The 24,954-nt window shown below is 39.7% G+C and overlaps 1 protein-coding gene across 8 annotated transcripts in view; it reads left to right on the top strand.

The window, feature by feature from the left end:
- The window catches only part of STXBP5L (syntaxin binding protein 5L), a 280,722-nt gene that overhangs the window by 1,590 nt on the left and 254,178 nt on the right, over nucleotides 1-24,954 (top strand). The window lies entirely within an intron of this gene.

The following is a 24,954-nucleotide window of genomic DNA, read 5'->3' as shown; positions in this document are numbered from 1 at the left end:
TGTGTCTTGTGTGAAAACAACTTGTGAAGCAAGACCAACTGAAGTGTGTGTGGACAGAGCAGAAGAGTTGAATCCCTTGAAGCGTTACATTGAAACATAGTAAATTTTTTTAACAAGTATTAGTTCTTATTATTGTACTAAAACAAAGATACCCATGCCTGCTAGACTCCTAGTTCACCAGTCATTCAACAGTCATTACTTGGTAAAGTCATACAGCTCTTTTTACCATATATAAGATCATCTTTCTTTTTTTGGGGGGGAATGGGTTCCATAGGGGGCAATAACTTATTTTTCTTTTTACAATCAAGAAAGTAACGTGACAGCTCACACACATGTTAACAAATGTGAATATGCAAATAAATAAGAGTCTGTGTGAGCAATAATTTCTGCATATATTTTTCACTGGACATTTACAGATCAGTGCCATTATTTTATTTGGGAATTTAACTTCTACTCTTGCTGGAAGGGATCTTTCGTGTTTGAGTAGGAGACACAAAGAACAACAGTTTCAAATTAATCATTCCTGTGCATCAGTATGCTGCTTACATCATTGGATTGGATATAATGCTGTAGAGAGGGGTGCAAAAGAGAAAAACAGGAGGTAGCGGCAAGGAGAGCAATCATCAATATATATTAAGAGGACAACAGCAACATTAATGGTATTCAAACAAAATAATTACTACAAATGCTACTTACAATTTAACCTAAAACATACAACATAAATATGCATTATTGACATCTATTTTATAAACGAGACTGCTGGTGTTAGATCAGGAGAGAGGGGTGAAGGAAATGTTAGTAAAGGAAAGGCCAGAAGAGGAGAGGGGGGCATGCAACGAAGGGTCATTTCTCTCAACCTTTGTTGCTTAGGTGGAAGTGTTGAAATATACAATCCAGAGAGACCAGATACTGTGTAGTTTATTGGGGTGATCGTGTATCCAACTAGTAATATATTCTAATAAAAGAAGGGAAGTAGATATCACCAGTGCTCCACAACCAAATGCAGCTCAAATAATCCTAACAAAACCATACAATAGTTTTAAAGCATACAATCAATTTAATTGTGTTAAGGAAAGTCTAAGCTCTTTTGTGATCTCTAATAAAAATCAAATTGTGACAACTAAAAAATGAATATTGAAAATGAACAAAAAACAAATATGCTTATATATTAGGGTCTTTTGTATATCTTAGTTTTCTGTCTTCTCAGATGAATCGACCAGATATTGCCATAGAAATAATCAAAATATAGTGTAATTCAGTTAAACAAGTATCTCATAATTGGGATATACCACTGTGTAAAGTATAACAACATTTGTTATGCCCAATCCTTAAAACTTCACAACTCCACTTTGTGCTTTGTAATTGAAATGCCTCGTGTGCCACCCCCTAGCGATAGAGAGCTTGCTAGAAGTGTTCTTTAAAAAGGCCTTTTAAGTTCACTCCTCCTGAATGTTCCTCTTTCCTTAGTTCAGTCCCTCATATTAGGGAATATCAAAAGCAAGAAAAAAGAGATCTAGTGCAATATAGTTTAAAACTTTGAAATTTGTTATACAATGGTTATACACTCAAATTAGTAAAACAATAATGTGTGCACAAGTCCACCTACCATAGAATGAATAGGAATTGCAGCGTAAAAAACACTGAAATTTTCATCCAAATAGAGATGTTAATGCTGGTAGGATATTTGACTTTGTCCTCACTACCCAACGCGTTTCAACCATGCAAAATAGGTCTTTCTGCAGGTGGATGAGATACATGTATGTAGGACTTCATTTTATATATAGTCACATTGTCCAATCAAAATTTGGTTTCCCAAACACATCTACATACTTTTAATACAATTGAATTTAAAGGGAAATGAACAGCAATGTATACAGTGCTATTTACTAAAATTGAAAACCATATATGCAACATAAAGAGATCCTATTTTTATAGGAACGCTGAACAATTATTGTATATTAGCCGCTATTAGTCTGTTTCCGTGTCTCGCAGTCACCGCATTAAACAGCAGCTGAATTGCGGACTTCAAAATATTGTGGCTAGGTTTGTTTAGAAGTTTTCAAGCAAAGACTATGAGACTGGAAGTCATATATATGTCATTTCCTGTCCTCTCTTGTTTGCGTTCCAAAATTCACTCTGATCGATTGGAGATTTGGGCAATGCATTCCACTTCTTTCTCATCAACGAGACAAGTGAGATATTAATATAATCACACAGAATAGCATCCAAATAATTGGTGATCAGCGGCAATTCAACTGTGATAAAATAAAATACAATATATACAATCAATTAACAAATAAAAATAAAAGGATAATTTACATGACTATCAGATACGGCCAGAAATGTATTTGTATAAAAGAACACAACAAATTCCTTAAAAATAGAAATTATCACAGATATTAGCCATCTGAACATTTAGAAAGGGGATGATAAAACCATTGACATAGCTAACATATTAAGCTCATAACAAAGCAAATTCCATTGTCCAGAGAGTTCTTTCAATATTTTCATAAAGTGCTTTATCTACTTTCCTGTAGAATTAATATTTCTGAGGATCTATAGAGACTGACAAGTTGCAATCATCATATAATGAACAAACATAGGCCAATTATTTATAGATTGATGACAAACAAATATACTGCTAAGTTAGAAATCATTTAATCTCAAAATCTTTATTTAGGCTGCCATAAGGTATGAGATAATTAAGTTTGTATAACCATAACATTTCAGTTGTGACTGATTATCGATATTTCTGTATTTCCAATTGCTCTGTAATGAATCACTACCCAAAATATTTACTAAATCTTTCTCTGAACATTTGTGCTTCTCTATAAAATGTGCTGCAACTAAATGTGTCTCGCTCCCCTTCCTTATATTCCAGATAGGCACAGAAATTTGTTTTTTCAACATCCCAGTGGTCTTTCCTACATAGAAAAGACCAAACCTGCATGCTAACAAGTATATTATATTCTTCGAATTACAGGTAATAAAATGATGAATTCTGTACACTTGATTTCGTACAGTGAATTCTTCAATTTTATTATTTTTATTGGCATTTTTGACAGCTCGACAGGCAAAACATATAACACACCTATAGAACTCTTTTTGTTTAATATAACGAGAAGGAATATCTTCCAGCAATGAACCTCTTACTAGCTTGTCTTTCAAGTTCGTTGCTCTTCTTATATATAAAAGATGGTTTCCCTGACAGGATCTGTTGTAATAATTGATGCTAACATATAACTACCCAGTGTTTACATATGATTTTTTTCATTGTTTTGTGGTAATGATAAAGCAAGTTTATTATTGTTATCAGAAATTTTTGTAGTTGGAAACAGTAAATCTTGTCTTTGATCTTGCTGATTTTAGATGGTTATCTTGATAACTTTTTTTTACTAAAATTCTATATCCTTTCATCCGTCTGAGTGATTCAAAACTTTTGCTCTGTGCAATTCCTTCCCAATCTTGAGAACTGGCTTTAAGGTATGCTGTTTAGCCAGTTTTCATGATGTTCACTATTTCTCAGAATCTGTGTTTACATCTGCTGTTTTTTTTGTAACACTTAGATTGTATTTGATATTTAGTAATATAGATTTCTAAATCCAACCCACTGTCTGACTGATGTTGAACTTAATATTCCAATCATTGTTATTTAAATAGGTACAAAATTGGTCAAGTAGATCTCTCTCTCCCTTCTAAATAAAAATGACATCATCAATGTACCTGAATAACAGGTTTGTCGCAAACGAGTTGAAAACACCTAAATACAGATCTTCTCAATATGCCATAAATTGACATAGCTTGGGGCAAACCTGATACCCATAGCCGTGCCGGTTTTCTGTATAAACTACTCTCCATTAAAATAAAAATAATTATTTGACAAATTGAAGTCAATACTTTCTTTGAGAAATTCTTTAATATTATCTGTACATTCAGTTTTTTCAAGAAAAAAGTCCTTGGCTTTGAGACCGTTTTTATGTTCTATTATAGTATATAAGACTGTGATATCTGCTGTCACCAAGTGATAATTTTCTCACCATACTGTAGTACTTAATTGTTTAAGAATATCATTAGTATCCTGTGACTGGATCACTTATAAGTAACTTATGGTATAAATTAAGTTAAAGGAAATAGCGCAGGGCGCTTATTTATGTAATTGCAAATGCACTTATTTTTGATTATTGTGTATATTTTGGTAAAGGAAATCTTTATTTCTGAGACCAGGGAAGAAACGTGTTTGTTTTAATCTTGCTAGAGGAAATGCATGATTTCTGAGGTATATATCTGATACAATAAGCCTTTGTGGAGGAAGTATTTTGTGTATTGTGATGTGGGGAAATTACTTTTTATGGGAATGTGTATTCTGCAGCAGTCTGAGGAAAGGACCCATGCTAATCTCATGTTAATTAGACCTTTTGATATGTGAGGGTCCAGCACCTGAAGGCACAGGAAGGTTTAATTAGACATGCTACTAGATTTTCTGCATCCAAAACAAGATGCAGGAAATCACAGCAAGTTTTAGGATATCACAGATAAGTGTAAATATTGTTAGCTTTGCATTGCATGTAAATCCATGTTTGGGTAAACAAATTACATCCTGATTCTAAAAATAACTCGGACCTCAAGGGGGCTGGCTTACCCTGTGAGGCTGTGTTCAAATCTGTATAAAAAGCACTGTGTTGTATTGTTCTTGTTCCATCTGACCTGATCACTGATACCTTCAATCAGTGTGACTGCAAATAAACATCAATTGCTTCAAAGACCTGCTTGAAAACGATTTCCATGCTGAAAATTCTGTGACCTACAGATTAGACTCAAAATCTAATCCGTTTCCGGCTGTCTGAGGCTTGGACCCTGCCTCCTAGCAGCACCACTCTGTCCGCTACCCAGCAGCTCTGGCCAGTGTGATAGGCCAGAGGGCATTCATCCATAGCAACCCTGATCTATAGGAAGAGGTCAGGAGTACCAGCCCAGGTACACCAGTAACGGGGGTACAATAACAGGGTCAGTTATCCAGAAGAAACCTGATTGTGGATGCCGGTAAAGGAGTCCAGTGGTGGCAGCATTTGTAAGCCCCTCCTACTGCGGTGAGAGGGCTAATGAAAGGGATTGGTGCCAAAGTGAGCCCAGCCAGTTTCCAGCAACAACAAACAGGGTGACATAGGCGGTTCATCCTGTCACATATCCATTAAATAAAAAGTGTATATATAACTAAGAGTTGCATTTAATGATCAATATAAGGTGACAGGTTAGTGGTATACTATTTACCCTGAAGTAAACAGGTGGATCAGATGTATGTATCTTTATGGATTTAGGCGGAAAGTAGATAAAGTGTGTTGTAGGTTCATTTATTTTTAGATATAAAATTTCATCTTCATTTAAAGGGGGGAATTCAACTAGTAGCTGTGTTTTGAGGAACATCGTGGCTGTTCATTTTTACAGTTACTACGGTAAAATCTGCGCTCATTTTTCCTTGCACCTCTATGGGATATGAGAAAAAATTCTGTAAAAATCCCATGGACGCGTTGTTCTGAGGATCATCGCGGCTAATTGAATTCACCCCAAAGTTTTTTTTTTTGTTTTTTTTTATAAACTCTTCATTAGAAACATCTTTTTTTTTTTCCGGTAAAAAGCATTACAAGATCTCGAGAGGTTAATCAGTAACAATTAACACATATTTACATACAGCAGGATGCATAAACACTCTCATAGTTCTATCATATTCGGGAGATAATTGCGTAATTATCCAGAACTGCAAAGATGTTGTTTTAACATTTCAGAACTATAGGGTATGGAGGGGATGGAAGTAATGAATAGAAGGGGGGGAATGTAGGGACCAGAGGAAGGAATGTGAAGTTGAGAATTCACGTATCAAATAAAGGTGAAGTAACCTTGTTTAGAAGTACCATTCCATATTCAGATTCCGCTAAAACTGGAGTGGAGTTTGATTATGATATAAGGCCCATGAAGACCAGACTTTGTAGAAGGAGACTGAGGAGCCCCTCAGTATGCTAGTAATATGTTCCATCTGGTAAGTATGCAAGATCCGACTGCAGACCATCTGGAGAGTTGGCCGTGTGGAGTTTTTCCAAGAGGCCGCTATCTGACAAGTGGCAGCACTGACAATGTGTCTAAGAAGTTTGTGAGCGGATTTGGTGAGGTCTGGGAGGGGCAGCGGTAGCAGAATATGCTTGGGATCAGGTGGAATATGAGTATCTAAAATTGCTGAAGCTAGCGCAAGGACTGCTCTCCAGTATGGTCGTATCCCGGGACAGTCCCACCATATGGGCATAAATGTTCCCGTTTGCCCACAGTTTCTGCAGCAGTCAGCGCTGGTCTGTGGGTATATTTTTTGTAGCCTCGAGGGGACATAGTACCACCTATGTAATAGCTTGTTAGCATTTTCTTTGATGCGAACATTTATAGAGCAGCGAGCTGTACTTTCATAAATATCCGACCACTCTTCCTCATCTTGGTTCACCCCAAAGTTTTGTTATCTTCATATATAGCTATAAGTTTATTAAAATTTCTCTCTGATGTTTATAGTTGGATTATTTTTAAGCTTATTGTAGGTTGAGTTATCATTCAACTGCCTTTCATTCTCGGCTATATATATGCTCTGATCTATTATGACCAACCCTGACATGACAATATTAATGTCCTTTTGTAATGTATTGATGGCCTTTCTTTAATTAAAGGTAAAATTGAATTGTAATTTTTTTTTATCTGTACTGATGTGAGTGAGTTCTCTGTACAGCGCTGCGGAATTAGTGGCGCTATATAAATAAATGGTGATGATGATGACGATAATTACCTTTCTTACTTCATCACACACCAATTGGTTAAAACTTTCAATGAATGGGCCTTTTAAATGGGATGGAAAAAATTTAGATTTTTTTTCTAAATATTTTCTGATTATCTGTGTTCTCATCTATATCAGACAAAGGTACATTATTCTGCATTTAGCTATCCCCTTTCTCCTTTAAATGAAAACATTTCTTTATAGTGATTTATCTAATATATTTCTGAATATCTATAAAGATTTCTAAGTGATCAGGAATATTAGAGGGAGAAAGTTTTAAGCCTTTAGAAAGAAGTAAGAACTCCCTGGGCCAATATTTTAATTTATTTTTCTTTTTAATTAATTTATCTTTCCTCCTAATTTTATTCAATTTGGTAACGTATTCTAGTCAGACTTGCCAAATTCTTTCTATAAGGGCTAACTCTTTTCCAGTTGGCCAAAATAAGACCTCTAGCAGTACTGAATATATCTTGTAAATAAAGTTATATCAAGAATGGGCGTTAATGTGTCTCCAAGGAGCAGCCTAAGATACACAAAAGAAGCCACCTGCTTCTCAAATGAAACATGTACAGAAATATAAAAGTATAACTCATGGCGCTAGAGGGATCACATATACAAGAATGCCAGCCTCATGAGATTGGATAGCTGTAACACATAAAAAATACACATCGAGCAATATTGTCCCAACAGAGTGAAAAAGGGTCTCTAAAGTATCCTTGAGTGCTTAATCATTCTTCCAAGTGTGTTCAAGTGGCCAGCTGATGAATATAACCACGTGAGGGGGTCCCCGTAGGGAATGAGCTTACAAGATAAATTCTTGAAACACAGAACATCAAATCACATCTGATGGTAAAGGCGATAACATCCTCCAGAAAAACACTCCAGCGATTAAGACATATGCACAAAGATAAAGATCATAGCATAATATCATTTATTAAAATACATAAAATGTTAAACAAAGATTGATCTGCTTCTAGGAGCGTACCACAATGAAAGATTCAAACAGCATAACGAGTGAGAGGTTGAGTGGGTTACCCAATGACCGTAAACTCCCAAACGGCTAGAATGGATCCCCAGGTAGTCCTAAGAAGATGCCTCCCTGTTCATCAAACGCGTTTCGAATCCAATAGATTCTTTTTCAAGGTAACAGGGACGGCGATAAATTGTCCTTATAAACTCTTTTGATCCGGTCGCGTGATGTACTCCGCAAAACACGCCTATCAGTTGGCAAGTGACAGTCACGTGAAAGGTATCCGGAAGCGATGATGATATGCACCATAACGAGGCTTGGATTGTATTAGCATCGCACATGCGCAGGTAAGGATTCTCTCTATACCGCACATGCGCCTGAGCCATCTCATCGGAGTTTATGGCTGGTCATAATTCTTTCACGCTCCCGGCACATAGATAATAATATTATAAGGACCAGTGGAAGATGTAGGTTTAGGTGAGGAATAATTAGGATCCTTCCATTTTATGATGCGTAGATCTTGAGACAACTCAATGAAGGAGACACTTATAAAAAACTTAAGAGTGATCCAACTGGAAATATCGCTAAAAAAAATTCTATATTAGTTGATAAGTATTACAAGATGGGAGTAATAGAAAAAGATGTCTATGAGTATATCAATATAGAGGACATCACTATCCTGGTCATATATGTACTACCTAAGGTCCATAAAGATATTCACAACCCCCCCTGGACGACCTATCTTTGCTGGTACAGGATCAATTACCTCTAATATGTCGGAAATTATAGATGGATTTTTACACCCTTTGGTCCAGAAAACCCCTGCCTATCTTAGGGATACTAAAGATTTTTTGGATAAATTGTCCTGTGTGCAATGGAAAGAGAGTTCTATTTTAGTCACGGCCGATGTTCGTGCCCTTTATACCATCATTCGGCACGACTTGGGAATTCAATCAGTGTCTCATTTCCTAAATACCACAGATATGGCTGAACAACTTAAGGAGTTTGTCATTGAATTGATTGTTTTTATATTGAACAACAATTACTTTCGGTTCGGGGATAACTACTATCTGCAATGCATTGGCACGGCGATGGGCACCAGATTCGCCCCTAGCTATGCGAACCTCTTTATGGCCTTATGGGAGGAGGAATGGGTGAGGGGTTTGTGTGGTTTTGGGTTAAATCTGGTGCTCTGGATCCGCTTTATTGATGACTTTTTTTTATATGGGACGGACCGCAATGCCAATTGATGCAATTTTTTGAATATCTCAATTTTAATACATCCAATGTTAAACTAACATTTAATAACAGCAATCAGACTGAATTTTTTAGATATTTCAGTTTATATAAAGGAGAATGCCATACATACCAAAACTTATAAAAAGCCCACGGACAGATCTAGCTATGTCCATTTTGATAGGAATCACCACAAAAACTGGCTCTCAAATATCCAGTAGGACAGATGAAACGCCTGAAAAGGAACTGTACCGAGGAGGAGGTACTAATTGATCAACTTAATGATCTTAAAAACAGTTTTAGAAGTAGAGGTTATAAAGAAGAATTATTAGTTAAATCTGAAAGTATAGTTCGGAAATGGGACAAGAAAGTGATGAAAACTCATGAAAAAGTGACATTACAAAAGAGTAGATATGAATGGTCTTTTATCTCTCCGTATAATGCAGCATATAAACAGGTGGAAAATATATTTCACAAACATTGGCCAATTTTGAAAAAAGATCCTGTTATAGACAGGAATCTTCCTGATGCACCATCTTTTGTATACAGAAAGGCACCAAATATTAAGGACAAGATTGTTAGAAGCGTTACCTTTGATGTTGGTTAATCCAATGTTAAAAGTGTTGTTTTTTTATAGGTGCGGTATGTGTAGTATGTGTAAAAATACACCTTCCAATTGTATGAAATTAGACACCTTTCCAAGAAATAACCATACTTACCGTATCCATCAGTTCAATATGATTAATGTTATATATGCCATTGAATGCACCTCCAATCTTGTATATGTGGGTAGAACCACAAGACCCTTAAAAATTTGTTTAAGGGAGCATGTGAACAATATAAAGAAAGGTCTAGAAACCCACACCTTATCTGAACATTTTAAAAAGGTACATCAATGCAACCCCAAATACATAGTCAATTTTTGGGGGATAGAACGTATCTTACGACATTGGCGATATAAGAATACACTCCAAAGGCTAGCAAAGACAGAAATGAGGTGAATCTTCTAATTGAAGACTCTGACACCTAGGGGACTTAATGCAGATTTCGAGCTTAAATGGTTTTTGTGATGCTCAGATTTCTGTATTATGCCCAAATATGTTAGCCTTGGTTTTTTTTTGTATGATATCAGTGTGTTTTCTATATGCCATCAATGTATTGGAGATTTATGTACATATTTGAGTATGCATTGGTATGTACCTATGTGTCCTTTTCAAGTTCGTTTTTAGAACTTTATTGATTTTTGTTTCTATATTTTGATTGAAATAGTCGATATAAGTGTTTTCAATACACATGCACAAATGTTGATTTTATTTATCTTTTATTATTATCTATGTGCCGGGAGCGTGAAAGAATTATGACCAGCCATAAACCCCGATGAGATGGCTCAGGCGCATGTGCGGTATAGAGAGAATCCTTACCTGCGCATGTGCGATGCTAATACAATCCAAGCCTCGTTATGGTGCATATCATCGCTTCCGGATACCTTTCACGTGACTGTCACTTGCCAACTGATAGGCGTGTTTTGCGGAGTACATCACGCGACCGGATCAAAAGAGTTTATAAGGACAATTTATCGCCGTACCTGTTACCTTGAAAAAGAATCTATTGGATTCGAAACGCGTTGGAAGAACAGGGAGGCATCTTCTTAGGACTACCTGGGGATCCATTCTAGCCGTTTGGGAGTTTACGGTCATCGGGTAACCCACTCAACCTCTCACTCGTTATGCTGTTTGAATCTTTCATTGTGGTACGCTCCTAGAAGCAGATCAATCTTTGTTTAACATTTTATGTATTTTAATAAATGATATTATGCTATGATCTTTATCTTTGTGCATATGTCTTCATAGCTGGAGTGTTTTTCTGGAGGATGTTATCGCCTTTACCATCAGATGTGATTTGATGTTCTGTGTTTCAAGAATTTATCTTGTAAGCTCATTCCCTACGGGGACCCCCTCACGTGGTTATATTCATCAGCTGGCCACTTGAACACACTTGGAAGAGGGATTAAGCACTCAAGGATACTTTAGAGACCCCTTTTCACTCTGTTGGGACAATATTGCTCAATGTGTATTTTTTATGTGTTACAGCTATCCAATCTCATGAGGCTGGCATTCTTGTATATGTGATCCATCTAGCGCCATGAGTTATACTTTTATATTTCAGTACTAAATATATGTTCAATGAACTTGGCAGTATGGGGGAGTACGTCCGGGATTGGACAAGGAACAAAGGAGTAAGAGTGATAGGATGCAATTTGGATCCCTTTAATAGGCATAATGAGATTATTGACTCTGCACCAGAAGCCTTTTATCTTAGTGCATCTCCACCACACATGGGAGAGGGTGCTCTCCAGCAGAGACTTCAGGAATCCAGATATACCGTGCAATGATGAGATGGAAATTATCATGTATAAAACAATATTTTCTTTATTCTATCACATATGGAGGTTTTGGCTACTCGTTCTCTAATTTTCTCTCAGACTTCGGGGTCTAGTGTCTTCCCCACTGTTTACAGTGGAAACTCAGGTTCTTTCAGGTTTCAATGAGTTAAATACTCATGACCACAAGGTTCAAATATTAATCTTTTATCTTAATATAATAATAACATACTTCCAATAGTATTCTTAGCAATATGTTCAATCATCCGCAATTATCCAGGATCCCTTTCACTGCTCGAGCTGGATAACCTATTCTGGCCTACAGAATTAAATTTAAACTTCTCACCCTCACCTTTAAAGCTCTTAATCAATCCTCCCCTCCCTACATCTCTAATCTCATCTCTACCTATTCTCCTAGCCACCCCCTCCACTCTGCCTCTGACTGCCGCCTCACTGTTTACTGATCACCTCTTCTGACTCCCGTCTCCAGGACTTTGCCCGGGCTGCTCCTCAGCTGTGGAACGCTCTTCCACGTTCCATCAGGTTAGCATCTACTCTCAAAGGCTTCAAGTGTGCCCTTAAGACTCATTTCTTTATTCAAGTCTATCAGTCCTAACTCTCCCCCCCAATTAGTACCACCCTATTTGTGTCTCCCCTTTCCTTTAGGATGTAAGCTCTCAGGAGCAGGGCCCTATTTCCTTGTGTGCTCCTTTTACTATTTCATCACCCCCTGTACCTCTTGGCCTGATTCTCTAGCCCTATTTTCTTAAGCTTCAGCATACTTCTCGCTGATTTCTACCATCACTTTCACTCATTGTCCCAGTAATAATTTGATTTGCATTACCATGTTACCTGAGTTTGTGTATATATTTTTGTTAATTTTTGTTCTTTCTGTATCATGTTGTGTCATGGCTCACTGTTTTTGGTATGTTATGTATGGCGCAGCGGACCCTTTGTGGCGCCTTATAAATTAAAGATAATAATAATAACTATAAATGACACTGACACAGTTTGCAGCTGGTCCATGTGAGAGGCATTGTGTGTCGCGGCATCCCAGCTCTTATAGATAGGAAACTGGGGGTGCAATAACAAACAGGTATATGTGCGCAGACTAATTGAAGCAGCCCCCCACCGATTCACATACAATCCACCCAAGTATGTACATATCAGAATAAAAGAATTATGACCAGTGGGAATGGCCCTAACAATATACAATAAAACACAAAATACGTCAATATACGATTTAACTAATATATGAACTAATACCATAGGGCTGTATCATAATATGATGTCCATATGTCCTGACAAGATAAATGTCCTTTTATATAACCACTAATACTCAAATCTTGAGAAGGTAAAAAATGTATATCCTCGAAATGGTTAATCAGTTCAGTCTAAAAGATTTTGTTTTACTCATGTTGTGCTGTAATTATAAGACCATACACAGTGGTATACATTGATGTAGGAATCTACCATCCCAACTAAATATATATTATATTATGATGTGATTATTTTTTTTTATATGCATGAAAATTCGTAGAAGAGATTGGTGGAATACCACATATAGACTGAACTCATTAACCATTTGGTGGATATACATTCTTTACCTTCTCAAGATTTGAGTATTAGTGCCAAATAAAAGGACATTTATCTTGTCGGGACATTTGGACATCATATTATGATACAGCCCTATGGTATTAGTTCATATATTAGTTACAGCGTATATTGACATTTTTTGTGTTTTATTATATATTGTTAGAACCATTCCCACTGGTCATAATTTTTTTATTCTGATTTGTGCATACTTGAGAGGAAACTGAGGGTGCTTGATATCACAAACATGTAAGGTATAAACATGATTCAGAACTTCTTATTGGTACAGCTTTGAGCAGTAAACAATTTCAAACACCTATTCCAGGCAAGTGTAATAGCAGTGAAGTTAAAAACATCCCTTTGCATTATGGGACTTTCCAGTGCTTTTTGTATATGTGCAGTTAGCACTGGGACAATGCCTAGCTGAGATTTTCTAGTAAATGGCATGTATGAACAATCATTTTTTTTATAATCCGTTTCAGTGTCCACAGTTCCTTGTACTGTTTTTATAGCCTTGTGTATATTAAGAGCTTGAAGCAAACAGATGTTTGCTTATGTTATTTACGCTTGTATAGTTACTGATTTTGTAGTGGATTTTGTTAAATTGTTGCCTTTGAAATACTGGAGTTGCCTTTAAATGATTAATTAAATAAAATGTTTCCATTGGCTGCTTAAGAGAAATGTAACATTTTTGCTGTCTGTGCCTGCAGTATGTAATCTGCAACAGCCAGCATTTTATTCCACAGATTGCTTGCCAGGGAGGAGCAGTATATGGGGTGTATATATATATATATATATATATATTGTGAGTGAGTACAGCATTCACAGGAATCCTACAGCTGTAAGGATGGTAAACAGTTCCAACGCTGGTTCAGCAATCATATCCAGTAACAGTACACAAAAATCCCCACCACCTACATCTGGCTAGACATAACTTCCCTGTCTGCAAGCCGGCTACTTACTGGCATCGGTCGTCCCACCCACACATACAGACAGCGTCTTTATCCTCCACCCCAAGCACTACAAACAAATCACAGCAAACCAATCACACCCATGTGGTACACTGTGTGTGTGTGTGCTAAAAGAGGATCCCAGGGAACCTTTAACCTTGTCTGCAGCCTGCTCCTGCAGACTGGCTGTGCTTTTATCAGATCCCATATATATATATATATATATATATATATATATATATATATATATATATATATATATATATATATATATGTTAACCCGTGCATGATACTCATGCATTCTAGTCAAATCAAGCTACTTAAGGTGTTAAAAAGGTTCTTGTCATGCATTTGGGCCTAGCCCAGGCCTCCTCAGGGGAAGAGCGTTACTTCCCGACGCAAGCGCCCTTTTTTAACGTGGTTTTGTCCACATGTCACCACCTCATCATTTTTCTCCATCACCTCATCCTTCATCTTTATCGCCACATCTATCCAGATGTCTATCCAGACACAGGGATCTCTCTCAGCGGTCCTGAGTATCACACTCCTCTCGCTCTGTCACCCCCGGCAACCACCAACCACTCCCCACTGTCACCCCCGGCAACCACCAACCACTCCCAACTGTCACTTCTCCTTCAAGAAATATATATATATATTTTTTTTAAATCTTTATAAACACTTTTAACAATTAACAAATTAAATTAACAAATTAAAAACATCTTGGTATACCAAATTTCAGCCCTTTCTGAGTTTTTTTTCCCACACACACTAAGAATTTGGTAGGTCAGTGTATAACTTCGCCGAACAGGTGGCGCTGCAGCTTGTTTTTTTTTCCAGACACACGACACTAGGCTTTTATATAGTAGATATATATATATGTGTGTGTATTAGGGTGATTCCATCCCCAATGGCCAATTTTTTTTTTCAAAACCATCATTCGGTTCCACTTAGTATACTGACATTAAATCATAAATATTTTTTTATGCAGTACTTATTTTAAACTTGCACAAGATGGTCAAAGTTTGATGTTATACGATTTTCCATAATATCAGACCTAGTGAGTTTGCCAATGCACAATTTATGTTAAGGATATGCATTATAAATATTTCTATTAATGCTGTATAATTGCAGGAATAAATAGAAGTGAACATTAATAACCTAATGCACTGCAGTCATGTCAATGAGTGATAGATAATATGGGAACTAGTCAGTATACATGATGTTTCTAAATCTCCAAACATGGAGCTTTTTGTCCACTTCTGTAACAGATTCTGGATACTATATTACTAATCTTGATTAGCGCTGGCTTACCTGAGGTGCGGAGTCTAACGATCTCCCTGGTGTTCACCAAGAACCGCCGCAAGGCGGGGTGGGCTTCGCTGCCAGGAGTCGCAGGTCGCGGTCCCCAGGTTCGCCTCAAGATGTAGTACAGCGGAGTGAAGCGGTGGTAGCGGAGTCAACAAGCCGGTTCGGTACACAGGAATGGAGTCAGGCAGAATCAGAAGGCAACTCGGAGTCAACAAGCCAGGTTCGGTACACGGGTCACAAGAATAGGAGAATGGTCAGCAAGCCGGGTCGGTACACAGGGAATAGAGAGCCAGGGAAGTCAAACAGGCAGAGATCAGCACACAGGAGACACAGGAAACAGGAAGACACTGCAATCCACGAAGAGCAGGAGCCAGGAACAGGTAAGTGTTGCTCTGACACTCAGCGAGTGTCAGAGTGAGGTTTTTATGCAGAAGGGGATTCAAAATCCCCGCCTCTAGGTAGTGGTCATGTGACCGCCTCCGGGTGCGGTCACATGGTCCTGAATGCGGAAGTGCGGCTGGACGGAGCGGCGGGGATAAGGTAAGTCCGTAACAGTACCCCCTGCCATAAAGGTGGACTCCGAACACCTAATAGGGTTTCAAAGGAAATTTTTTATGGAAGGATTTAAGTAGACGGGGAGCATGTAGGTCAATGGCTCTTACCCATGAGCGCTCCTCAGGGCCGTAACCCTTCCAATCCACCAAGAACTGTATGGCACCTTGAACTTTACGAGAATCTAGGATAGTTTTAATCTCGTATTCCACTTGATCCCGATCCACAGCAGGAGGAGGAGTTCTGGATGAGGTGGAGAATCTGTTGGTTACCATCGGTTTTAACAAGGAGACATGGAAGACATTGGGTATGCGTAAGGAGGGAGGCAGACTCAATCTAAAGGCTACGGGATTAATAATCTCAGATATAGCAAATGGGCCAATAAACTTGGGAGCAAATTTTTTACTGGGAACCTTTAAACGAATGTTCTGGGTGGATAGCCATACCCTGTCACCAACTGCAAAACTTGGAGTCATTCTTCTCCTTTTATCGTAGAATTTTTTGGAACGAGTAGTTGCTTGTTTTAAGTTTGTCTTGGTTTGTTCCCAAATATCAGAGAAGTTACGAACCAGAGAGTCCACTGCTGGAACTTCAGAAGATGAGACTTGAGAGAAGGTGGGTAGTCTAGGATGGCAGCCATACAGAACAAAAAAGGGGGAGTTAGAGATGGCCTCATGAATATGGTTGTTATGGGCGAACTCGGCCCAAGGGAGAAGGTCCACCCAGTTGTCTTGGTTACTAGAGATAAATATTCTGAGAAACTTCTCTAATTCTTGGTTGGTTCTCTCAGTAGCCCCATTGGACTGGGGATGATATGCGGAAGAGAAGTCAAGCTTGATCCCGGATTTATTGCAAAAAGACCGCCAAAATTTTGATATGAATTGTGATCCCCTATCGGAGACAATATGTTGAGGACAGCCATGGAGGCGAAATATTTCTTTAATAAAAATATCGGCTAAGGAGGAGGAAGAAGGAAGGCCTTTGAGAGCAATAAAGTGGGCTGTTTTAGAGAAGCGATCCGTGACCACAAGCACTACAGTACAGGATTTGGAAGGGGGAAGGTCCGTGATAAAATCCATGGAGATCTGTGACCAAGGGTAATCAGGAATGGGTAATGGGAGCAAGCATCCATAAGGCTTCTTCCTAGAGGTCTTGTGTTGAGCACATTTGGAACAAGCAGCAACAAATCTCTTCACATCCTCCAGCAAGGAAGGCCACCAGTAGCTTCGGGACAATAAATCCCAGGTCTTGCGAATGCCGGCATGCCCAGAGAAGAGTGAGTGATGAGCCCAGTGAAGGAGCCGGGTGCGTAGATGTGGCAAGATGAATGTTTTGCCTGGAGGACAACCCTTTTTCAGGTGTGTAGCTGCCAATACTTGACATGGATTTACAATGAATTTCTTATCTTCCGAGGATTCCATGTCAGCTGGATCAAAAGAGCGAGATAAGGCGTCTGCCTTCGTGTTCTTAGATCCTGAGTGAAAAGTGATGTTGAAATCAAAGCGTGAGAAGAATAAGGACCACCTTGCTTGACAAGGATTTAGACATCGGGCAGTGCGTAAGTAAAGCAAATTCTTATGGTCGGTATATATGGTGATAGGGAATTGCGCTCCTTCTAGTAAATGTCTCCATTCGGAGAGAGCCAATTTGATGGCCAGGAGCTCTTTGTCGCCAATCCCATAATTCCTCTCAGCAGGTAAAAAGCGACGGGAAAAGAATCCGCAGGGATGAAGTTTTCCAGAAGGACCTCGCTGTGATAGTACGGCTCCTGTGCCAACAGAAGAGGCATCTACCTCCAGGACAAAGGGACGAGAACAATCTGGCTGTTGAAGAATGGGTGCGGATGAAAAGAGAGACTTTAATAATATAAAGGCTTGGGTAGCCTCAGAGGACCAAATACCAGCATCAGCAGATTTGCGGGTCAATGCTGTGATGGGAGCCACGAGAGAGGAGTACCCCTTGATAAATTGACGATAATAGTTGGAGAATCCTAGGAAGCGTTGAGTGGCTTTAAGGCCTGAAGGTTGGGGCCAGTCAAGTATGGCTTTCAATTTTGTGGGATCCATCTGTAGACCGGTGCCCGAAATAATATATCCCAGGAAGGGAATTTGTCTCTGCTCGAAGGTGCATTTCTCCAATTTGCAAAATAACTGATTTCTTCGGATACGAGAGAGAACCTCCAATACATGAGTACGATGAGATGCTAGATCTTGAGAAAAGATGAGAATGTCGTCCAAGTAGATGACTACAGATTGGTACAAGAGGTCTTGAAACAGCTCATTCATAAAGCTCTGAAATATGGCTGGGGCATTGCATAGCCCGAAAGGCATGACCAGATATTCAAAGTGGCCGTCTCGGGTGTTAAACGCCGTCTTCCATTCATCCCCCTCCTTAATGCGTATAAGGTTATACGCTCCTCTGAGGTCAAGTTTAGAAAAGATGGTGGCACCCTTGATCCGGTCAAATAGTTCAGAAATCAGTGGCAGTGGATACCGATTTTTAACGGTAATGGCATTCAGGCCTCTGTAATCAATGCAAGGGCGGAGGCCCCCATCTTTCTTTTTTACGAAGAAGAAGCCAGCCCCAGCTGGGGAGGCAGACTTGCGGATGAAGCCCCTGTTTAGATTTTCTTGGATGTACTCCTCCATAGCCTTAGATTCCGGGAGGGAAAGGGGGTAAACACGGCCCCTGGGAATGGGTTTACCAGGTATCAGATCAATGCCACAGTCCCAGATTCTGTGAGGGGGAAGTCTAGTGGCCTCTTGTTGACAGAAAACATCAGAGAAGGTTTGGTATGGCTCAGGCAGGAGAGTCACAGGAAATTCTTGGGTACGTCTGGGACTATTCGGGGGAACCACTCTCTGTAGGCAGCGAGAGAAGCAGGACTGTCCCCAGGACAATATGTGACCAGATTTCCAGTCCAAGGTGGGAGAGTGGGCACGAAACCAAGGAAGTCCTAGGATGACTGGGTTGGTAGATCTTTGTATTACTAGAAAAGAAATCTTCTCCCGATGAAGTGCTCCTATCTGAAGTAGAAGAGGAATAGTGCGTACCAGGATGGACCCCTCAGGGATTCTTCCCCCATCAATGGCCATCAGAGAGATGGGTTGTTCCAAGGCTTGTGTGGGAATAGCGAATTGTTTAACTACTGTGGCGGAAATGAAATTTCCTGCGGCTCCGGAATCTAGAAGAGCCGACTGCGGGAAGGTCTTTTGTCCTAACTGAAGGGAAATGGGAATAGACAGGCAATCATTACTATTGGGAACTGACTGACACTGAGAAAAGAGGCCCAACGACACAGCTCCAGAACTCGTTAGGCCCTGTCGTTTCCCGAGCGTTTGGGACAAGAACTCAGAAGATGGCCACTCTCTCCACAATATAAACACAGCTTGTTCCGAAATCTCCTCTCCCTCTCTTCGGCTGATAAGCGGGTCCTCCCAAGTTGCATGGGCTCTTCAGGGGGAAGAACAGGGGTTTGGAAGTTGGGGGCCAAGCGAATCATGCTACGCCGCGACTGTTCCTTCTCAGAATTACGTTCCTTGAAACGCAAATCAACTTTGACACAGAGGGAGATAATGTCGTCCAAAGACGTAGGGAGTTCCTGGGATACCAACTCGTCTTTGATTCGGTCTGAAAGGCCCTGCCAGAATGTAGCTACTAGAGCCTCATCGTTCCAGCGAAGTTCAGAGGCCATGGTTCTGAAGAGGACCGCATACTGCCCCACAGACTGGTTTCCCTGGCGGAGACGTAGTAAGCCGGAAGCGGCATTGGACACCCTTCCTGGCTCATCAAATATCTTCTTGAAGGTGGACAAGAAGAGGTTGAAGTTATGTAGAATGGGGTCGTCCCTCTCCCACAAGGGGGAAGCCCATGCTAAGGCTTGACCGGACAATAACGAAATCACATAGGCCACTTTCGTTTTTCCGGAGGGGAAGTTCCCAGGTAGAAGCTCGAATTGTATGGAGCATTGATTTAAAAAACCTCTGCAATTTTTAGGGTCTCCATCGAACTTAGGTGGGTTAGGCAACCGTAGCTGCGAGGAAGAAGCTGCTGCTGCGGCCTGAGGTACAGGGGCCACTGCCGGCCCAGGTGATCCACCAGCCACTAGGGTGTTCTGGACAACATCCAAGCGAGTGGATAGACTATTGAGGAATTTTAAAAGTTGCTCTTGGTTAGCTTCTTGTTTATCCATCCTTCCTACTAAATGCTCCAACAGATCTTTAGCTGTGGTATCCATGGTCAGAGCAAACTGTAACAGATTCTGGATACTATATTACTAATCTTGATTAGCGCTGGCTTACCTGAGGTGCGGAGTCTAACGATCTCCCTGGTGTTCACCAAGAACCGCCGCAAGGCGGGGTGGGCTTCGCTGCCAGGAGTCGCAGGTCGCGGTCCCCAGGTTCGCCTCAAGATGTAGTACAGCGGAGTGAAGCGGTGGTAGCGGAGTCAACAAGCCGGTTCGGTACACAGGAATGGAGTCAGGCAGAATCAGAAGGCAACTCGGAGTCAACAAGCCAGGTTCGGTACACGGGTCACAAGAATAGGAGAATGGTCAGCAAGCCGGGTCGGTACACAGGGAATAGAGAGCCAGGGAAGTCAAACAGGCAGAGATCAGCACACAGGAGACACAGGAAACAGGAAGACACTGCAATCCACGAAGAGCAGGAGCCAGGAACAGGTAAGTGTTGCTCTGACACTCAGCGAGTGTCAGAGTGAGGTTTTTATGCAGAAGGGGATTCAAAATCCCCGCCTCTAGGTAGTGGTCATGTGACCGCCTCCGGGTGCGGTCACATGGTCCTGAATGCGGAAGTGCGGCTGGACGGAGCGGCGGGGATAAGGTAAGTCCGTAACAACTTCTGAGACTATTGGCCTAGAATCGATCAAACTTCATTCAGCACAGCAATTGAAGATGAAAATACATCAGCTGTGCTTGCTACCTGGAAAGATGACATCATTAAGTTTACAGTTGCTCATTTGGAGAAATTCCAACCAAGAGATGATTACTGTGAGCTATTGGAATTCACCATAATTTTTTGGGGAGGCATTCCTCCATGTGGAGCACATTTCATATTTCCTGGAGCTATCCATCGGCTTCACTGGATGGCCCGGGCCATTTACTCCATCAAGATGTGGCTGTTCCGCAACCAATACAATCCACAATATCCATGGTTTAGCGAGTCACGGAAGACTCGCGGGATATCGTACTGTGACAAAGTTTGTCAACATTTGCAGGACGTTTGTCTGTTCATTACTGCCATTTATATGAGCTACTGGTTCCAGAGCTCATAACCAACTGCAGCTCCAAGGAATGGCCTTGCCTTGTTACATGTACTGACTGTGTATCCAAACAAAGAAGTTGCAACGGTAGCCAAGAAGGCATTTAAAAACCCTCAATGGTATCTTTCAGAAATTCTGGTCTGTTTCAGTTTCTTTGATGATGAAGTGTCAACAGAAAGAAAAACAACTTATGACTGCTGCTCTCAAACACTCAGATGGATCTGACAATCCTCTGTAACGTATTCCACCAGTTCTTCAGCCAGCAACATCTTATAACTTCGTCATAGGATCTACGCTGAGTTTGTTCAAAATTCTTGGTCTGTCTGAGGATTTCTTGGAGTATGACCCGGTGGAATTGCAAAAGCTTGAATCATACCAAATCAGTTAGAAGTTTCCAGACTTAGTGAAGTAAATGATCTTGCTGAGAGAGGTGTGGCTGTAATTCAAGAATTCAATGCTTCGATAACACGAAACGAGGAACAGAAGCAGTTCTTTTTGCAAGTCATGGAGGAGCATCGCAGTAAGTTCTGCACGCCAACAAAAACTGTTGCCATCAAGAGATCATTATCAAAGTGACTAACGTAAACTTGGTGATTGTTTAAAACATTTGAAAAAAACATTAATATTTAATGTATTATGAAACAAATTACTGTTCTGCGTTATCGCAATGTAATTGTCATACTATAAACTTAGGTTGAGTTGTGCAAGTTCTACATATAATATGATTTAAAAATAAAAATTACTGTCATGTTTTTTCACATAATGGCACATTTTGGTGGGTTGGTGGTAGTCATTCTCAAACACAGATTTTTTTGAGTCACCCTAATGTTATATATATATATATATATATATATATATATATATATATATATATATATATATATATATATATATATATACACACACACACACACCAGATGGTGAGTCTGGAATATCTAAAAAAGAAGGGTAGAAGGAACAGGGCACAACATAGTATATTACCACAATAAAAAACAATGCTTGAGATGGATAGAGTGTGATAGAAATAGAAGCACACTAGAAATATATTAGAGATATATTGTGATTTTCAGACAGTGATCAGAAAAGACTCTTGTGCCAACACACTGATATCCCAGGTGTGATCACCACTAATAATTATATATATATACATACATATGTATTTATGCATGTATATATGTGTGTGTGTGTGCATGCATATATATATATGTGTGTGTGTATGTACATATATTCCATAGACAAAAAACCTTACAGTTTAACATGTCCAATTAAGGTTCCTTATACACAATCTACAATGTAAGAAAACGATTGAAACTCTTCAACTCAAACTCCAAAAAGCAATGAAATTACGACAATTAAGGTAGAAACCTTAATGGACGTGTTCCTTGCGCAATACAGACATGGTGCCATCACATCCTGTGGCTAGCTGCAGATTCAGCACTATCATGGAGGGAGATTGCTGTCACTCACAAAATGGGGGAGCTGCTAATTCACAGATTTGTGTGTTCACTGGAATACACAGATGTTAGTCCCCACAGCCATCCCTCTTAGTCCTGATTTATGGATGGTAATTTATATAAGTGTGTATGCAAGTTTGGAGCTACATACTAGAGCCTGATTTGTGAATGTACCGAGATTTGGCTGAACAGAATCTCATATTGAGGATTTAGTATTTACTAGTGCATAACTGAAGTTTGAGCATCAGTACTCTTATTAACTGAGGATTTGGTAAACCAGCTGTTTACTTCTGCAATAAGACCTTATACAAATGAGGACCTTTCATTTTTACCACAGCTGGACTAATTTTGGTTCCTTAATTTTCTCTGAGCAATTATAACATCTGTGTCTATCTGTATATGCTGATTTGAGCACTTGCTGCACGTTTAAAATACTTTGTATTGTTGGCAATCCATTTGCATGAAGTTTTTACTTTATTAATAAATACATTCAATATCCTTTATTATTATACTAAAATAAACTAGTTTTTATTTTTCTTTTGCTGTGGGAACATATTCTTATTTTATGTATATACCCCTTGCAGGTTTGTTCTGGTGCTCTCTGTGCGTTCAGTTTACACTACTGAGCAGTTTATCGGGAAATATTTTATTAGTTAAGTCTTGTTGGCTTTATGTATCCTTGAATTGTTGTTAAAAGTCAGCTTAGGCCTTGTAATGGCAAACTTTGCTCACTGATAACCAAACTAAGCAGAGGCTTCTTTACCATTTAAATGTATTTCAAATATATTATTTTGTAGTTTTTTGATGAAGTATTTCTACTGTCCCTTTCTAAGACACAGAGACCCTAGACTACGATAAAGATAAACTAAGAAAATGTACTACTACTGTATGTGTGTATTCCAGTGAACACACAAATCTGTGAATTAGCAGCTCCACCATTTTGTGAGTGACAGCAATCTCCCTCCATGATAGTGCTGAATCTGCAGCTAACCACAGGATGTGATGGCACCATGTCTGTATTGTGTGAGTGACAGCAATCTCCCTCCATGATAGTGCTGAATCTGCAGCTAACCACAGGATGTGATGGCACCATGTCTGTATTGTGTGAGTGACAGCAATCTCCCTCCATGATAGTGCTGAATCTGCAGCTAACCACAGGATGTGATGGCACCATGTCTGTATTGCGCAAGTAACACGTCCATTAAGGTTTCTGCCTTAATTGTCGTAATTTCATTGCTTTTTGGAGTTTGAGTTGAAGAGTTTCAATCGTTTTCTTACATTGTAGATTGTGTTTAAGGGACCTTAATTGGACATGTTAAACCGTAAGGTTTTTTGTCTATGGAATTTCATGGCTTTTTGTAAAGTGAAAATATTGATAATAAATTTATGAACTTAGAATTTCACACCAGTTAAAAATAGTGGAAACTAGATAGGCCAAGTGGTTCTTCTTAATTCCTAATAAACAAGAGTGTTTACATTGCTCTACTATATTAGCCTCTACCACCTCTGTTAGATGCCTATCCCACCTGCCCCCTAATGTTTTGATAAAGTAATTTTTCCTCAGATTTCCTCTAAACCTAGTACCCTCCATTTCCAATGTCTTTTTTTCACAAGTCTCCAACTGCCCACGAGCTTTGTAACCTCATGCACACGTCACCGCCGATTGCACCAGCTGTAATCTCATGTTACCTCCTGTGTACCAGTGCCTCTCACTTGACACCCCATTCTCACCAGCTCTATTTTCACTTGTCACCCCCTTTGCACCAGCGAATCTTTCAAATGTCACTCCCTGCGCACCAGCTTTTGTCACATGTCACACATGTATGTGCAGGCAGGCAGTGATGGGATGAAGTATGTATGTTCTGGCAGCCATTGGTACATATGTATGTTCTGGCAGGATTTGGTGCATATGTATGTTCTGGCTGGCAGTGATGGGGTGAAGTATGTATGTACTGGCAGCCATTGATTCAGTATTTATGTTCTGGCAGACAGTGGTAGGGTCTGTCTGTTGTGGCAGACAGTGGTGGGGTACAGAATGTACGTATTTATTCTGGCAGGAAGTGATGGGGTGCAGAATGTATGTTGCAGGCAGCAATGTGGTGCAGTATGTATGTAAGTATGTTTTGGCAGGCAGTGATGGGGTGCAGCATGTATGTATGTTCGTTATGGCAGGCTGTGATAGGTTGCAGTATGTATGTTGTGACAGACAGTGGTGGGGTGCAGTATGCATGTATGTTCTGGCAGACAGTGGCGGCATGCTGTATGTATGCATGCATCATCATCATTTATTTATATAGCGCCAACATATTCCGTAGCGCTTTACAATTGGGGACAAACATAGTAAACTAATAAACAAACTGGGTAAAACAGACAAAGAGGTGAGAAGGCCCTGCTCGCAAGCTTACAATCTATTCAACTATAGGAGTATGACA

Source organism: Mixophyes fleayi, chromosome 2 (assembly GCF_038048845.1).
Source record: "Mixophyes fleayi isolate aMixFle1 chromosome 2, aMixFle1.hap1, whole genome shotgun sequence".
Taxonomy (NCBI): domain Eukaryota; kingdom Metazoa; phylum Chordata; class Amphibia; order Anura; family Limnodynastidae; genus Mixophyes; species Mixophyes fleayi.
Note: the sequence above shows the minus strand (reverse complement) of the source record. Positions and strands in the feature narration are given on the sequence as shown.